At 40.4% G+C, this 17596-nt stretch overlaps 1 protein-coding gene across 1 annotated transcript in view; it reads left to right on the top strand.

Annotated features, from left to right (window-relative positions):
* The window catches only part of hs6st1 (heparan sulfate 6-O-sulfotransferase 1), a 64272-nt gene that overhangs the window by 3895 nt on the left and 42781 nt on the right, over positions 1–17596 (top strand). The window lies entirely within an intron of this gene.

Below are 17596 nucleotides of genomic sequence, written 5' to 3'. Positions count from 1 at the left end.
TGACAACCAGATGTCCAGACTGTTTTAAAAATAAGTCTACTAAGAACATGGGAACAATTCAATGGCAGCTAAAAGCATTTGGATGTTCACTAGCTCGTCTGTTTGAAGAACAGTTTATACTTTCCCATGTTTATTCATCGTTGTGCAATAAATCAAAGTCCATCTGCCGTATAAACTGACCAGCTGCGCTCTAATGATGTTTTTAACTGCATTTTTCAATGTAAAATCCAACCCTAAAATTTTTTTCTAGACAATTTTTTACCCCTTAAATATTTATTTATTTAAAATTTTTATTTTAAAACCTGATATATTCTGCCATGTACACAGCAAGCATGCAGAGGGTGAGCAAAGCAAATGTAACTGTGTGGCCTCGATGCAAAACTTCCAACACTCCATACACACAATCTCTTTACTGTATGATGGTGGCAGCATCATGCTGACAAGATGCTTTTACTAGTCTGCGAAGCTAGTGAGCTAATGATGGATGGAGCTAAAAACAAAAAATCTTGAGCTATTCGTCAAAGCAGAATAGGACTCAATGGAGCGTTCAATTTAATTTAGGGGTGTTGGAGTAAAGACAATACCCACCACTCTTTTCAGATCTGTTTTTGTAAAAAAGAAAATGATTAAAAGCATATGTAATTTGGAATTATGTGTTGGTACGTGATGAAATATGAAAGTTCAAAGTGTGCGACTACTTTAGTAAGGTGATGTAGGTAAGGAGGAAGTGAGCCGGGCAGAGATGAGACGTGTGTGTATACCAGACGGTCGGGTCTGTCGCTCATCTGTGATTGGGCGAGGCGGTGATGAACAGTAGCATTGTGGGAGAACGGATCTCACACACTCAGCAGAGCGCTGCTCACAGACCATCAGTCACTTCAAACATCTCATATCCGCTCTAATGTTTCCCGTTGATCCCTTGGATGAACTCACACTGACACACACACACACATGCACACACATTTAGAGATGATTGCCACAAACAGGCCCTAATGCAAGCTTTAAGAGATGGGAGTTGTAATTGGTTAAGGAGGTTCCTATCACTTTACTCAAATTAGAGCTACATTTTAGGATGGGTGGAGGGAATAGGGGGGCACCATCTGTCCTTTTGCAGGCTTACACACATCTTCCAACCTTGTTGGTGCTTTTTTTTTTTGTCCTGCACTCTCCATTAGAGAGTGCCTTGGTAAGCAAAGTGATGAGGCTAATTTTACCGCCTCCGTCTCCACGTTCTCTCAGATCACCCCTTCCTCTTTCCCTTCATGTCCTTCTCACTCGCCTCCTCTGAAACACCCCCTTTCCCCATGCTGCCATCCTTCCCTCCATTCGTGAGGGTGTCACTTCATAATCAAACAGCAGGCTTGCTTTTTCGCTTGGTGGCTTTATGGCCAGGGGGGGCTCTCTCTTTCTCTCCCTTTCTGTCTCTCAGCCTCACTTCTTCCACTCCCCCTCTTTTCCCTGCCTCTCTCCATCTCTGCCCTCTTGTCTTTCTTTCCCTCCTTTGCTATCTTTCTCTCCCTTTCCCTCCGAGCGTGACTGCCGCATTAGAGGGAATGTCTTTTCATGGAAGATTTGCTGCAATTTCCAAAATGGCTGCTTTGCCTAATGGACAACTGCCTTGGTTCTAATGAGTGATTACATGTGTGAGGCTGTGGCGGGGGGGAAAGGGGTTTGCCGGCAAGGAGTGAGGCGACAGAGAAGGCGATGAAGAGGATGAGACAAGAGAGGAGCTGTCAGAGTGACTGAAAAGATAAAGGACTGGGGGGGTAAAAACATTTGGCTTCATTGCTGGGGAGGGGGCTGGTCGATTAGCACGGTTGTCAAGCACTGGGCATTCCTCTTCTTTCAGTGGGTTTGTTTCAGATTCACTGCACAAATCTCTACACTCTATGATGGCTCTGTGAATAAGCACATGCATGGTTGGGGGTTGGGGGTGAGTGGGCTGGGCGGTGAGGGGGCATGAGAGCGGATGCATGTGCATGTGGTTGCCCAGCGTGATGCCAGCAGTCAGTCAGCACGACCTCAAATCCAGATGAACTCTAGGAAGCTGTGGAGGCCGTCCCAGCTGATTGGCATAAACTAAAAAACCCAGGCGTGGCACTCTGTGTCTACGTGCTTGCACGTTCGCAAACGCACTCTGTGTTTTTGGTCGGGCAGTTCTGCCGTTAATCCAATCAGATTAACTGGGTTTAAGCGCTGGCGGCCATGCTCTCCAAAGCCGGTTACGGCCGCTCATCCCGCGGCTGTGGCTGCACTACGCTCCAGCATTCCCAGCATCCCTCCATCCGGTTACTCCCTTCAGCTGTACTGAGCTCAGCTCTCCCTCCATTATGGGGCATGTGTGATTCTCAGCTCTTGGAAAGAATTTACACACTATATTGGCAATTGAAAGCACTTCTGCTATTTGCAATAAGCCTTGTAGTGTGTACAGCAAGCATGTGGACGAAAGTGATCTTGTCAGATGGGAACTACATTAAACGTTTTGGCCATCCTCAGGAAAAAGCATGGTAGTGGTACCGTTGTGTTATAGGGATGTTTTACTTTAGCAATGACAGAGAAACCATTGATCAGACGATGAATACCTTCAAGGGAATTCTGGAAGAAAATCTTTTGGAGACTGTAAATTATTTGAGACTGCGGCAGTTACCCCAAACAGCTAACCAGACCTACTTTTTAATGGTTTGTGTACAAATAGCCTAGTCAAAGTCCAATTTTAAATTCAACTGAGATTCTATCTGTTTTGACTGAGGTTTAATTACACTACAAAGACCAGTAAAAATGCCTACTTTTATATTTGTAAAAAACTAGGTACGCTTGCGCTGTGCAAGAGTACCGAGTCAAATTTGAGGGTTTAATTTAAACTGTAGGACCAAAAAAATGGAAAATGTCATTCAGACTATTCTGTTCTTAGTTGTAACATTTTCAGCTAACTGACCTATCTGTGCCATAACTGAATGACGGGTGGTATAGAAAATACAAGCAATAGTTCGAATAAATAAGGCTTTGATTAAATGGTCTGGATAAATCCTTAGTTTTTAAGATGAGTTTTAGCAATAAAACTATTATTTTAACTTAGCACACCCAAATAACACCTCACACACACAAACCCCAAGGCCTTAAATTCACCTTTTGATTATCTGGCTGGACAGTTCATAATACTTTGGAGGAAGGGGCTCTTCAGGTTTTATGCCTCGCCCTTCACGGGACGGTGAAAGGATAGTCGACTCGAGCGCAATCTCACACATAAAGAGTGAGATATGTCCCCCATGCCTTTTCTTCCTCAGTAGCTCGAGGTGAGTGTTGACAGGTCCTTTTCAGCGATCCACCTCACTGCCTGTTGACTACAGGGGTTCAGCTCAAGTTCAACCACAGGTCGCCATAACGTATAACCCAGCCGTACGATTCAAAGTTTAGACTTGAGCTGCAGAGGGTGTGTGGATTCCTCTGCAGGGCCCCACACTCCATCATGCAGGGCTTATGGTTTGACTCTGCAGACAATAGTTTTGTTGTATTTGATTAGGACTGTTAAATGGCCTCAATGCGACCAAACTGTGGAGTATTATACTGGAAAATCAACTGGAAACCGGGAAGACTCAAGCCAGGAGAAGGTCAAGTTGAGTAAAAGCCGATCCAGAAGTTTATTTCTCCCAGCTGTTTCTCCCCTCAGCGCCCAGGACAGGGAGCATGATCCGCTTTTAACACCGACACCTGTCTCCATCAGTGGTCTGCAGAGGGTTATCGTTTCCCCACCTGAAGGCTTCATTATTGATCAGCTATAGATCGGGGTGGGTTTTATCATCGACTGATAAAAGTTGAATGACAACAAAAGGAGCGCAGAGCCTTCCTAAATCCTCGCCTGGATGCTTGCTCGGCGCGTCGGACAGATGGGAAGAGGAGGAAAAGCAAAGAGTGATGGGCTTCTTAATCATTACACCGCTTCTGGTAGTCTCCGTGTCACTCTTTCTGTTCTGGCCTCTGCGGCTGACTGTCAAACGTCAGCCCAACGCCACGGCTGAGTCGACTGGGCGGCCCCGTGGACAAATAACCGTGCGCTGAATGATTAGCAGACGTTTCTATGGCTGCTAATTAGGGCCGCTACGCTGCGGCGGCTCCGCCAACAGGATTACAGCCTATTGATTATCCTAGCCTAGCATTAGCTCTGCTAGCTAAAAAGTGACTGAGTAATTAGTGGGCATTTCTGTGCTGGTTAATGAGTGGTGCTATGGAATGCAATGGTATGCTGTCCATGAGAATGGGATTACAGGCTATTAATCAGACAAGAGCCTTGCTGAAGTAATTACCCTGCCTCGAAGCAAAGTCTGACTAATTCTCCTTCCCGGTTTGGCCTCCTCTTCATCATCTGGTCTCTTTCTGCTCATCAACTCTGACTGCCTTCACCTGATAGTGTCCTATTCTTTCCTCCATGTCATCTACTCTGTCTCAGAGCCAGGGAAGGACAAAGAGAAAGCCATCCCCAGAGAGTGCTCTCTGCATCCATTAATGGCACTTTTCTAGCTCCTGGATGTGACGGGTTCAGACAGGATGTCATCTGGGAGCCTCTCCTCCCTTCTTTTTTGCAAATAAACAAATCAAAGCATCAGTTCTTCTTCTACATTTCAGTGCATGCGAGTCGGCGGCGGTCAAAAGAGGCCCGTGAACGGAGAGGAGAGGCTGACAGGCGTGTTAATTGAATTGTGGGAAAAATGCAAATCGTGCACTGCCTTTTTAAGTTAATGGGAGGAGTTTCAAATAACTGAGATGGTTTCCTTTTAGAGGCACAAGGCTTCCCACAAACGCATACAGCTGACTTAACAAATGTTATGAAGAAAATAAGCAACAGGCTTGTAAGAGATTATCACAGTATGATAAATAGGAGGAAAATCACCATGGTTTCACAGCATTAACAAAACACAAGATGTGCCTGAACCGTTTACTGCCATTTGGTCTTAATGTTATGATTGAAAGTCATTTTACAGACATTTAGCGATACAAAAATCCATTTAATTTAGTTCTCCTCTTGACACAGTGCTATGATTGATATGTACATTGTACATATGTTTTCTTCATGTCTTTTAGCCAATTTGTGTTGATGTTAACAATTTACCAGGAGCAGGTTTGAAAACTTTCCTATGGCTTAAAGTTTTATTGAAATGCCAGTGAACACACTAGAGTAATCTAAAGTTTCTCTGACATATTATTGCACTCTGCCACTCAGCTGGCTGAAACAATGAGAATGCACTTCTTTCACAGATATTCAGTGTGGAAATCTATTGCTTGTCTTTAATGTAAGGTTGTACGGTAAAATGGATTTGGGACGCTACAACCTGCATGGTAAACTGTTTATATAAAGGGAAGCAATTAAATCCTAACCTTGAAAGGAGTGAACCGTCTTGGATATTATAAGTTATAACATTATTTAATTTCCCTCTGAGATAAAGTATGTTTAAATTGAATTAAAATGGGTTTGATAGAAAACATTTAGATAACATAACTTCTCATTTGCTGACACCAGAAACCAGTCCAGGCTTTGTCACGTAATAATGTTTTGTTTTGTTTTTTGTTCATCATTTGTTTCAAGATAGCAGTCTTTTATCTATCTATGTGCACGTGTGTCAGTGTGCGCGTGGGAAAATCTAGAGCACTGTTGGCATTCGAAAATAAAAACAAAGTGAAGGATGGAAAGAAAAAGCAATTTGTCATTGCACTGCTCTTGGGTTGTGGCTTCACTTCGGGGAGGAGGCGTTCATCACCAAGGTTGATGCATCTTGAAACTCCACACATCCCCAAAAAGTATCTCTTGGTGTCTTTTTTGTCCCCCTTCATTTATGCACTAATATAAAAGGAAATTCAACATAAAAATGTACTATGCTGCTTTATGTTTCGGAGTGGTTCTTTTATCTGGTCTCGTGTAGTAAGCCATATGCTTTCACAGCTCTGATGAGCTTTATTTGCATTGCACTTTCCATGCACAAGTGCAAAACGCTTCGCAAAGCAGAAGGAAAATTTAGAAGTATCATTTTTTTAGCCTCTTTTAAGATTCTTGCTTTTCTCTTAAGCCAAGATAATAAAACAAAAGAAGCTATTAGTTTTGTCTCCACCTGACTCCTTTATTATTTTTGTTGCCATATCGGAGCAGTCATTGTTGAAGTGATTCCAAAAGTTCAAAAGTAGGACAAACCTTTCCTGTAGTGGCAGCAAAGAGCAGAGGAGAGAGCAAGTGAGTGTCGCCCTGCAGAATAAAGGTCAGTGTTAAAGCTAATCCAGTTATACTATTCTTAGTCTCTCTTCACCTCCTCGTCTCCTGCTGCCCTGCTTCCTGTTCCTCTTCTTTACCTCTCGGTGCTGTGGATCTGGGCCAGTCTTATGTAGGTTTCCCAATTGCAAGTAACCATATATTTCATTCCCTCACTCCCTTTCTTTCAGTTTGCTGGTATTTTTTTTATTTCTTATTTTGTGCCCTGTCAAAAGTTTTACTTCTTCATCACCCCTGCCAGCACACTGTCATTGTAGGTCCCAAGCTCATGTCAGCTTCTTTTAGAGAGAGGAAGTGATGTGTCAGCATGTGCCTTTATCTGCCGGTGATCTGATCTGATGTGAGATTGAGATAAACACGGGCAGAGTATAGAGTTCTTTCTCTGGGGAGCCACATGATGGAAGAGTCCTCATTTTCCTTCTCCCCCTCTGTGGTTGCTCTTCTTTTTCTTTTTCTTCCTACCCACCTGGATAAGAGAAGAAAAGAAAAGAAAAGAAAAAACCTGGTGGTCTTGGGGTGACTGCCAAATTACAAAGTGAATTCTAGGCTGTGGGTGTTTCAAACCTGTTCAACCAGTCAATCCGTTAAAACAGAACTGCTTTGATACCTTGTAGGAGAAGTTTAGGAAGTAGTCGTGTTATGTTGAGATCAGCCGTTTGATCCGTCAGCCTATGAAATGTGTCTGCCAGCAGCCTTGTGCCGTCTGTCAAGATGTCGAGAAAAACGAAGCTGCAGCTGCTCTCAGTTTTGTACTTTTCTTTAAATCAATTCGGAGAATTTATGGAGACTTTTTGAAGACTAAAGTCCACTGCTGGGACATTTACAATCCAAACACATCTACAAAAGCACAGCACCTTGCCAAAGTATTCACGCACTTGTTTATCGTTTCAGACTTTGTCACATGACAACCGCAAACATTGTAATTTGCTGGCACTTTATGTGATAGACAAACACAACTGAGGTGACGTTTTTTGCACATAAAAATCCAAAATGTGAGACACTTATTCTGTTCCCACAAAAAAAAAAACATCCAGTATGGAAGAGTGTCAAGAAGAACATTCTCTGGTCAGAAAATGAAACTTTTTGGCCTACCTCCAAATGCTGCACATCGTCCTAGCATTCCAAAGATACAGTGATGCATGAGAAACTAGCTAAAATGGGTGAAGCTAATCCTGAAAAAAAAAACTATTAAAGGCTACAAAATATTTGAGACTGGGGCAAAGGATCTAAACATTACAATAAGAGCTACAATGGAATGGTATATATCAAAGGTGTAGTCAAAGTCAGACTCAAAATTAAATTAGGAATCTGAGGAATGTTATAAAATTGTTGCTGTCTGTGCAGGCTGGCTTAGCTCTGGCTGTTTTAAGTGGAATTAAAAGCACAGTATATTTCAGATCTTTCTTCCTGAAAACATTTAATTATTCAATAAAAAAAATCCATTAATTTCTGTTGCTTCATCACATAAAATAGTAATACAGGAGGTTGGGGTTTTAGAGTGACACACATTGGAAAGTATAGGAGGAAAATAGGCTACAAATAAAACACTATAAAGCACTTTAATAACAAGTTTTAAATATTTGTAGCTTAACAATGTTTGAACTTGTGTTTTGAACTTTATTCTCATATTTCACAAATAGGGTGACTTCTAGATCAAAAACATCGCTCTGTGCTGAAATCCTCCTGATAAACTAAGCACTGGATGTGAGCCGTTAGCAAAGTTGTACAATATATTGTAACTCTGAGCTCACAGGAAACTAAATGTTAAAGATGCAAGACATATTAAGACTTGAACAAAAGAAGATGCAAGATTAAAACACAAGCGAGCTTCCACAGAGAAAAGTCCAGATTGCCTCTTAATCTACTCAGCAGACGGCTCATTCTAAGGCTGCAGTGTTCTTAGTCATGTCAATCCCTCCCTCTAATAACTTTCTAATCTGCTGGAAGAAGGTACTGGAGGGTGTTTTGGAGGCCCGCTCTTCTAAATGTGTTCCAACCAAAGGAACTCAACTTCTGGCAGTTCTTTATTCTGTAGGAAGAATAAATGACTCAAAACTTCTGGACCTTTTGTGGTGAAATTCCACAATAATAGAAATCCATTACATGGAAAAGTGAATACAAAGCAAAATGAGGTTGTTTAAATGATGAAAGCTTTTAACTTTCGCCATTCGTAAATCTGGTAAATTTTCACTTCCTTAAAATTTACCAGAAGAAGCAAAAAACAAACAAAAAAAACAACATTTTTTAAATAAATCATATCCCTATCGCAGGTAAAGGAGCAAAATAATCTATCACCAATTGATCCAGCGCTCGAGTGATCTGCAGGTCAAATGCCGAAAAAGCTGATTTTTTTAACATTTATTAAATGCATCACAAATATTAAACAACCAACCATAAGCATGCATTTGCACTTTTCTTTGACTTTACAAAAAAATCAGATTAAGGATGGAAATGTGGGAACTTTCTTGTAAATCATTTATTTTTGCTGGATTCCAAACATTTTTGCTGGATTTCTGTAAACGCCTATCAGACTGATCCATGTTAAAACGCCTAATCCATACATGTTCACTGCGTATCCAAAAATAAACGGTCGGCTCTCACTACTGCTATATTTATTTGCCAAGAGATGCGTAAAAACAGGTAATAATGCTGTCCTAACCTGTGCTAAGATGGGAATGCCACTCAAATTATTGCGGCGTTGGACTGCATCGTGCAGAGATCCACCGTGAGTAGAGTGAGTAGAGGTATTTGAAACCCATTTAAAGTTTAAACCCCCCAGGCTGTCCATGTAGTCCAGTAGGTTGTCACTCCATCACGACTACGCTTGCGTAATGCCGTCCTTTGCATTTTGAGCGCCATCATGTAAATCCTCCGAGGCGGCCATGCAAAAAGGCAGACCACGCTGCCACTCGCACACACTCTCTATCCCTCCACACACACACCCTGCCCTCATCGCCTCCAGACTTTATGGATGTTTTGCCGTTTGACGTTTTGTCTCGCTGAATGTACCCCCTTCCTGCGTGTTTTTTTTTCCTCCCTTCCTTTCCTTCTCTTTCCTAGCCTTCGCTCTCGGCCGTCTTTTGTCCGGGCATCTCTTCACGCTCGACCGGCCTTGCTGTGACTCTTGACTTCAAAGAGCTACTTCATTCATCAGTCACTCATCAGAGGGAGGGGGGCCATTCAGCGCAGCACTAAAAGAGAGGGAGGGAACAGAGGGAGAGTGTATGAAAAAGAGAGGGGGAATGAGGGTATGAAAAGAGAGCACAAGGGAGAAAGAGGATCCGTTCTTGACCGCGGGGGACCTTAGGAGGCGGAAAAGGGGAAAAAGGGCCACACATCCACCCATACAAAGTCTCTGTTGAGATCTAAACCCACTCTATCACACCTTTTATTGTTTTTGCTTTAAACATGATCCCTTGCTCAATTTTCTATCCGTCTGTGCTTTTTCCTCCGATTCTGATTTGATCTGGCAGTGCAGTAGGGTGTTGATTCCCGTTTCATCTCATAATCCCCCTCTCCGCCTTATTGCATTTATCTATCTCTATCACTTTTTGTCCTGCGTTTCTAAATTTCACCTTCTATCAATTTTGCTCATGCTCGGTGACATTCTCCATCTTTTGTGTGTGTGTGTGTGTGTGTGTGTGTGTGTGTGTGTGTGTGTGTGTGTGTGTGTGTGTGTGTGTGTGTGTGTGTGTGTGTGTGTGTGTGTGTGTGTGTGTGTGTGTGTGTGTGTGCATGTGTGTGTTTTGAGGTGGCTGGCTGGCCAGTTTTCAGGTCAGTGGGAATTGCCATTGCCTCCCTTCTCAGCTGGAGTCTGGCTCACACTCAGCTGCACACAAACACACTCTCTCACGCAGATATGAACACTTATTGTTCACCCCGCTGTCTTTGTGCTAACGTTTTAATCCATATGCACACGTAGCTGCTCGGCCTGCTATATACACAGCCGTCTCAACTTGTAAAGGTACTCTTCTTCAAGGTGCGCCGGGTTGCTTTTCATCCATCTTCCGTCTCGCTCTTTTTATTTGTATTCTCCCCTCTTCGTAATAAGTCATGGTCTGTTTTTGTGGTTCTTCGCTTTCGGATATGACTCACTTTGTTTGTCTGCTCGTATGCAACATCTCAGTCTGCAAAAACCCTTTTGTTTAGTTTTATTTTTTTTTTTTTTGTTTCTTTTTAGAGTGCCAGTAGCAATTATGTTTCTTCCATTTTTGCTTTGTAAAACTTAAAATATTCTGTTGTCTGCCCTGAGATAAGTGTTGAAGCAAATACTTGATGTGCTTCATTGTGCAGTAAAACAATAATTAGTCACCAGTGGGAACACAACTGTACTGTTTTAGGTGACGCACACATCCCAGCTTAGGTCGGCAAAGTTTTAATTTCCATGTGGATTTTGTTTGTTGCTATATAAAACAAAACAATTCTCAAAGTTTCTCATTTGACTTTATCCAAATGTTTTAGTTTTAGAAATCTCTGCTAATCATTAGATATTGTCTTGGTGGCATAATCTTGTGTAATGCTACTCTAGTATCATGATGTTTACCAAAAACTTCAAAACAAAAATTATCTAATTGGTGTTATATAAAACAACAAAGCAAATATGCTTCCTGCAATTTTTCAAATAATGGAACAAATCATTGTTACAGCTGTAATAGTAATTGTTTAATTATTTATTGCTCATTTGAATTTGATGCATGAACTTTAGCTGTATTGTGTAGTTGTTTAAGGGCTCAATGCAGGTCGTACCTTTTTCTGTACTGATTTAAACAATTGTTGCAACCTGATACGAATTAGTCAGGCTATCTCCTGTTGGACCAAATTACCTCTAAAATTCTCCTTAAAGCCCCTTTAGTGGTGGAAACCGTCAGTAGAACTTCTAAATGTTTTAGCCAGCTAACCAGCAGTGCGCAGCAATCGATACGGGTTTTATCAGGGTATGCTCAGAACAGAAAACCAGAGAAAATTTATTTGACTTCAACACTTTTTCTGATGGCTCATTAAATAATTTAAACCCCCACAGGGACAATGGAGATCTTAAGCTGCTTTGAAACTGTAAGGTCTAAAAATGTTGGCAAAACTCTCCCGTTCTAGCCAGCCCACGCCTAATGTGAAATACAAAAAGCAGAGGAAGCTGTCTCTGTCTGGAGCCCAGAATGAGTCAACTTTCTTCAGACATTTTTAGAAAAATGTCTATAACAGATTTTTTATTTCAATCAACTAAAAAAAATTGAGGTTTAGACATTTTTCTTTCTTGTCTGTGATGTTCTTTCTGTTGTTTTTGACAAGAGATCTAATAAATAAAATGCCTATTTAGACTCATATAGTTGCCCTGCAGTTTGCTTGGAAACTGCAGTGATTACATCTGGTTAAGAATTTAATTATATCTTTTCATTCCTCATTATGGGTGGTGAAGAGGCAGAGCGCACAACCCATGTACGGAGGCGTCACGGGTTCGAGTCCTGGCCTGATGACCTTTGCCGCATGTCTTCCCCTCTTTCCAATAAAGGCCACAAGCACTGATAAAACCTTTACAAAATGTTAGAAAAATTTTAGAAATATTGAAAAACTTTGTGAAAAACCGGTGCACTCTGGTCACTCTAAAACACGAGAAAAATGTAACATTTTAACAACTTTGAAACTGTAACTTTTTAAAACCTTGTTATGCAATCACTGTTCTTTTATATATTTACATGCCTTTTAGAGAAAAGGTGTTAAACTTTTACAACAGTTCAGAGTACAATGATGAAGTCTTATGCAACATCCATGGTGATTGGTTTACTCTGTACCAACCTACAGAAAATTCATACTGCATTGGTTGTGTTGTACTTTACTGGTTATAACTGTCTTTGACCTGGATTTAAGAGTAATGATCCATTGGACTGCTAAGTTTGTTTTGCAATGTGTGCGCAATCTAAACACCGAGTTGAAATTCATCAAACGGTAACAAAAGAAAAGAGCATGCTTTTAAGTAGCTTTGAAACCGTGCTTTTCTTGCTGTGGCAACAAAGAGAAAATGCACAGTCTAAGAATCTAGCAAGTTGTATTGCAAGTATTAACACGCCTATGGAGAAGTATTTTACTTTGGAGCAAAATATGGTCCCTTGGTCATCCTAACCTGGCACCGATGCACACTAATGCCCACAATAAGCTTTCGGAGGACACAGGCCTGGAGATATGCGAGTCACAGGTTTTTATTAAGCTCTAGAGGTGAAACATAGTTAATGAAACACCTAATTATTTTCCTGTTTGTGTTACTTGGATTGCCAATGCGAGAGCGTGTGTGCTTCTCTTAATGTGTAAGCAGCTGCATGCCAAAACAAATAAATTAACTTTATAAGTATTCATCATCATTAGTCACATACTCGGCCTGGTGCTGATGAGTCAAGTTGTGGTGTTGCCGTGTATTCTGCACAGAAGACTTGCTGCAACTTGCCTGCATAATTCAGCTCACATGCATACTTGTACACACCCATTAGCGCAACTAACGGGAAAAGTAGATCTGAAGGTAGAGAGGCTGTTTTAAGAGCTTAGATAAAAACTTAACAGTGAGGGAAACTGTTAAAGGTGTTGTAATTGCTTTTAAGTAGTCCAAGAGAAGTAAATGATAAAGCAAAAAATGGAGTAAAAAGAGAAAAAGAAAAACTTAGAAGTAGGTGAGGGGAAAGTGTCTCCTTCCCGCTCCTCTCCTAATGGAATGTTAATCAGCGGAAAGAGGTCAACCCTTTCAGCATTTCAGTGTGTCCTCGGTGTGTGTGTGTGTGTGAGAGGGAGAGAGAGAGATGGGGTAAAAAGGTCAAACATGGAACAACTGCACACAAGTGGTCTATTACAATGTCCTCTACTGCTGCTTTAACAACTCTCTCAGCAACACAAAAACGGACATGAACAGTTGTTTGCTTCATCATCCTGTTGTAATTCTGTGTCTTCTTATTTATGAGCTACTTGTATTTTTAGAGATCCATATCTTTCAAATTGAAACCCCTTATTTATCCATTACTTGAGTGGGTCATGGCAAACAAATAGATGACTACTGTAGGGCCCTATATATTCCGTTTTATTCTATTTTCTGTCTGATTGACAAGGTTTGTTACACTGATTTGTTAAATGACGTGCACACATTCTACCATATGTCACATTTTACTGTAGATTCCATTGTAATTGTGGAATGATGTGATTCTTGCTGTAGTTGCAGCCAAGTTGAGACACAAGATGATATGTGTGAAAATATCATGGTGTGCATTTAAGCATTGCAGACTGGAAAGTGAGTTATGACAAAAGTCTGCCAGGTTAAATGTAAAAAATATTAGAGATTTTCTCAATATCTTCCCTTAATACACAGTAGAGCCAGAGACTAGACCAAAAACCTCAGCTGTACATTTTAACTAAATCAACCAAAAAAAATAAATTCTCATCAGAGTATCATTTCTGAGCTGGACTGGCGTTTGGTGCAGATGAAGCACGGCTGCGGAATCTCCTCCCGCTCCAACTCCCAATCAGAAAACCCCTCGTTCAGAGAATCATGCCAACTTTTGATCACTTCAATTGTAGAAATGTTCCCAGATTTAAAAACTTTGGCTGAAGTGGCTCTTTCAATTCCAGTCTCCAGTATGGCACAGAGCGCAGATTCAGCCTCCAGATCATCATCAAAACCCTGAGCCATTTGTACAAGCGAGTGTGCATAATTTCAATGCAATCATTTATATTATATGTGGTTACTGGGGTCACCTTCAATGGTTTTTGTCACTGCAGAGACAAAGTTACATGCATTCATCTGCTTGATATGTAAAGGCACGATGTAGGTTCTCGGTTTAACTTGCTAAATAAGAATTAATCTGAATGAAAATGAAATTCAAATATATTTCATTATCATTTCAAAAATGTATAATGAGATGATTTAAAAAAATAAAAATCAGTCATAATGACAGCGCTAGAAAGTCCAACTCAGCCTCTGATTTGTCTGGATGTGGGAGATGACTTGTCTCTGTACTCGCCCTCATGACTAATTGGCCAATCAATGGTTGACAAATTGCCCACCCTGCAGGAATCCTTGATGGAAATCTGGCCGGGTCAAAATATTTTTGACATCATGGCTATCTTCTTATAGTAGAAGGGACAAACACTCGGTTCTCATTCATATGACTTCCCATGTTAGTCTGCTGACATTCACCTCTTAAGAGGAAGTTCTTACCCAGAACTGTTACTCTGTACAGAGTTACTCTGTTTGTACAGAGTAACTCTTTATTTTAGTGTCTCGGTTTCTTCAGTTTCCTCATGTTCCCATTTTATCCATTTCACACCAGGATCAGTTTTCATGGGTCAGCAGTCCAATCTCATGTACTGGCGCCTGTTGATTTGCTCATTTTGGGTCAGTTTTACACTTAAATTAGTTGAAATTGCTCTTTCAAATTAAAAGTGCTTGTCAGCTTATTGGGCCGTGTAAGAAATTGGGGCTTGTAATTTCACCAGGGAACAAAACAATCAAACTGAGTCCTTGTTGAGGAGGCACAGAGAAGGAAAACGTACCAAATGTAAAATGATTGCTTGAACCATTTAAATTTTAAAACCAAACAATTTTGATTGGCATTTTTCTTAAATAAAGAGATAATGTGTTGTTTTGAAAAAGCTCTACAGTATGTCAGACACAAAGTGTGTGGTAGTCTATGTTAGGATCAAAATTTACAGTGAAAGCTGATGCGTCATGATTTATGAAACTGGTGAGGAAGTGACAGCTTCCTTTATCTGAAATGGCCTCCCATTTCAGATAAAATGTGAAACTTGTTTCTCTATAGTCACTGAGTTAGAAGCAGAGCTACCACGTAATTTTGGTTACAACAGAAAACTGGTAGATAAATGGTGTTAGCCTTCTATGGCTAATGGCATTTTTTAAGTTCTGTATCACACCAGATAACTGCTGCTTTTTTGATATAGATTTCTTTATTCTTTGTTGGAATCCATCAAAGAATAAAATAACTATCTCGATTTATTAACGACCATAATCTGAGTTTTGTTTCAATAAACTCTAAAGTAAATGCATCAAATTGTACATGTATGAGTACATGTATTGTATTTTTGGCTTTTAAGCCAAGAATATCAAAAGTTCTCTGTTTTGATTAAATTAATGAACGGGAGCACAAACCTTTTGGCAATTTTTAAAGATTTGACCAGATCACCAATCTGATTAGATAAATTGGCAGGAAGGTCTGATCTGTAGCCAGTTGATTGGTACATTTCTAGATTTATTCATTGTAATATTCAGATGATTGATTTTTTTTCCAGTTGGATCTGCTAATTGAACTTCTAATTGTAATTCCACAAACTATAGCACATATAAGCTAATTAATAAAACATCTAGGCTCAATAATTGAGTACAACATGCACTAAGCAGAAAGAGACATGCTGCAACACTGGTTTTAATTCCAACAGAAATTGAAGGAATTACAAGATTACCCCTCATTAATGCATCTTAGCATATGTTTCTAACGTTTCATTAGATTTTCATTATACTTAAAGCAAAATGCTGTTAGCTGAGGCATTTATTGACCAAAAACGATGATGTTTTTAGTTTTACTGCATTTAATGAGTATTGAGTTTTTCAAAGGAAAATTGGTCAATTTCTCACAGAGAACAATTGATTGGCACAAATCACTTCATAGCATGGTTTTTGGGGGGTGTTATCTTGGTTTTATGGCTTTCTCTCACATCTCTTCCCTCTAAAAAGGGCTAAATAGAACAAAGTTCTCCACAAAGGAAGCAATTTCCCTCTTTGGAAAATCTGTCTTCTGTGTTGCCTAGAAAGTCTTGTTCATTATATGTGCCTTTTGCCCTTAATGACTCTGCCATGAAGCAAAATTGCATCGTGCCTGCCTAGTGGCTAACTCAGCACACTTAGGAAAGGCAGCATTAGGAAGAAGCTTCGAGTTAAAGAGAAGTGTTTAGAATTGAAAGCGAAAGGCGACATGATGTAATCGATTTCATTAAAACTTCACATTGAATTACCTGTGAATAGGAATAATATCCTTAGGTCCTTTGATGGGTCCTTTGAGTCACTGTACCTAGAAATAATGATGCGTATGTAGGGGTGTGTGCGGGTGTGTGGGTGTGCGGGTGTATGTATTTATGTATGTATGTATATCAACTAAGTAAAAGCAATATTAGACTTCCAACTGTGTTTTTTTTTTTGATGAGCTTTACAATAGTTAAAGCGTGCCTTTGTCGTGTGCAGCTTTCTAAAGAGTGTGACCTGCAACGAGTCAATCCCACCGCATTTTATACATAGTTTACCAACCCAGTCTGTCATTGGATAAATATAAACCAACATTTTAGCTGCACTTTTCTAATTTTTATTTATTCATTTTAAATTATGTGTTTTAAATATCCGGTCCTACTTTTGAGACAATCGTTGGAAAATGTTTGGTTGGTTGTTGTTGTTTTGATTCCAAAAGATTGACCTCAAATTTCTAACAACACATAAATAAATGTGAGAACTAAAGCAGGACTGTGCATCACTTTTCTGTGAGGTAATGTTTAAAACCAGAATTGTAAACTAAGAAAGCTTTTTAATTTGTTTGTGTATTCAAAATGATTTTTTTTTTGCATTAGCATATTCTTTTTCAATGGGAATAATTGTTCTGTTTTTATTAAAAATAAACAAAAGACCATGTTAGTTAGACCATGTTCCTGTATTAAATCTGTGTTTAGTAGTGTGATGCGATGGTACTTTTACATGAGGTTATTATGATGTGAGAACATTATATTGGCCTCCGCTTACCTCAAACCCAGACAGAAACTTCTCCCCCACCCCACATGTCAGCTGAATCGAGGTTACATCGTGTCTCTTCCATCCATCGATCTTTGTGCGCGTCTGTCAGCCTGACGGTAACTTTGAATTTTAATGCATTTATACATATGTATGACCATACATGCGCTTCAGCGTTGCCACATCCCCTTTTGATTAATTTCACTTTAAGGTGAAATTGACTCTACCGCTGCCAAGACACACACACCGGTGCACATGACTCCTGACACTGTTGACTGCTGTGGATGTGCACTGCGGGATGTGGTTCCTGAGGTTTAAGTGCTCCCATCTCTACCTCCTCCCCCTCCATCTATCTTCCTCCCGTGGTGTTTGTCAGCATCTCTTTCTGACTCTCCGTTTCTTACCTGTGCTTACTCTGTCATCTCGCCGTCTTTCTCCGGCTCCTCCGCCGTCTCCCATCAGATAGAAGCTGACAGCTGCCATCAGGACTATTTCAGGCACTGACACACACACACACACACACACACACACTCTTGTACCCACCAGCAGCGCGCTCTCTTCCCTTTTCACACGTTTACTCTTGTTTG

This window comes from Xiphophorus maculatus, chromosome 19, assembly GCF_002775205.1.
Source record: "Xiphophorus maculatus strain JP 163 A chromosome 19, X_maculatus-5.0-male, whole genome shotgun sequence".
In the NCBI taxonomy this organism is placed as follows: Eukaryota; Metazoa; Chordata; class Actinopteri; order Cyprinodontiformes; family Poeciliidae; genus Xiphophorus; species Xiphophorus maculatus.
Note: the sequence above shows the minus strand (reverse complement) of the source record. Positions and strands in the feature narration are given on the sequence as shown.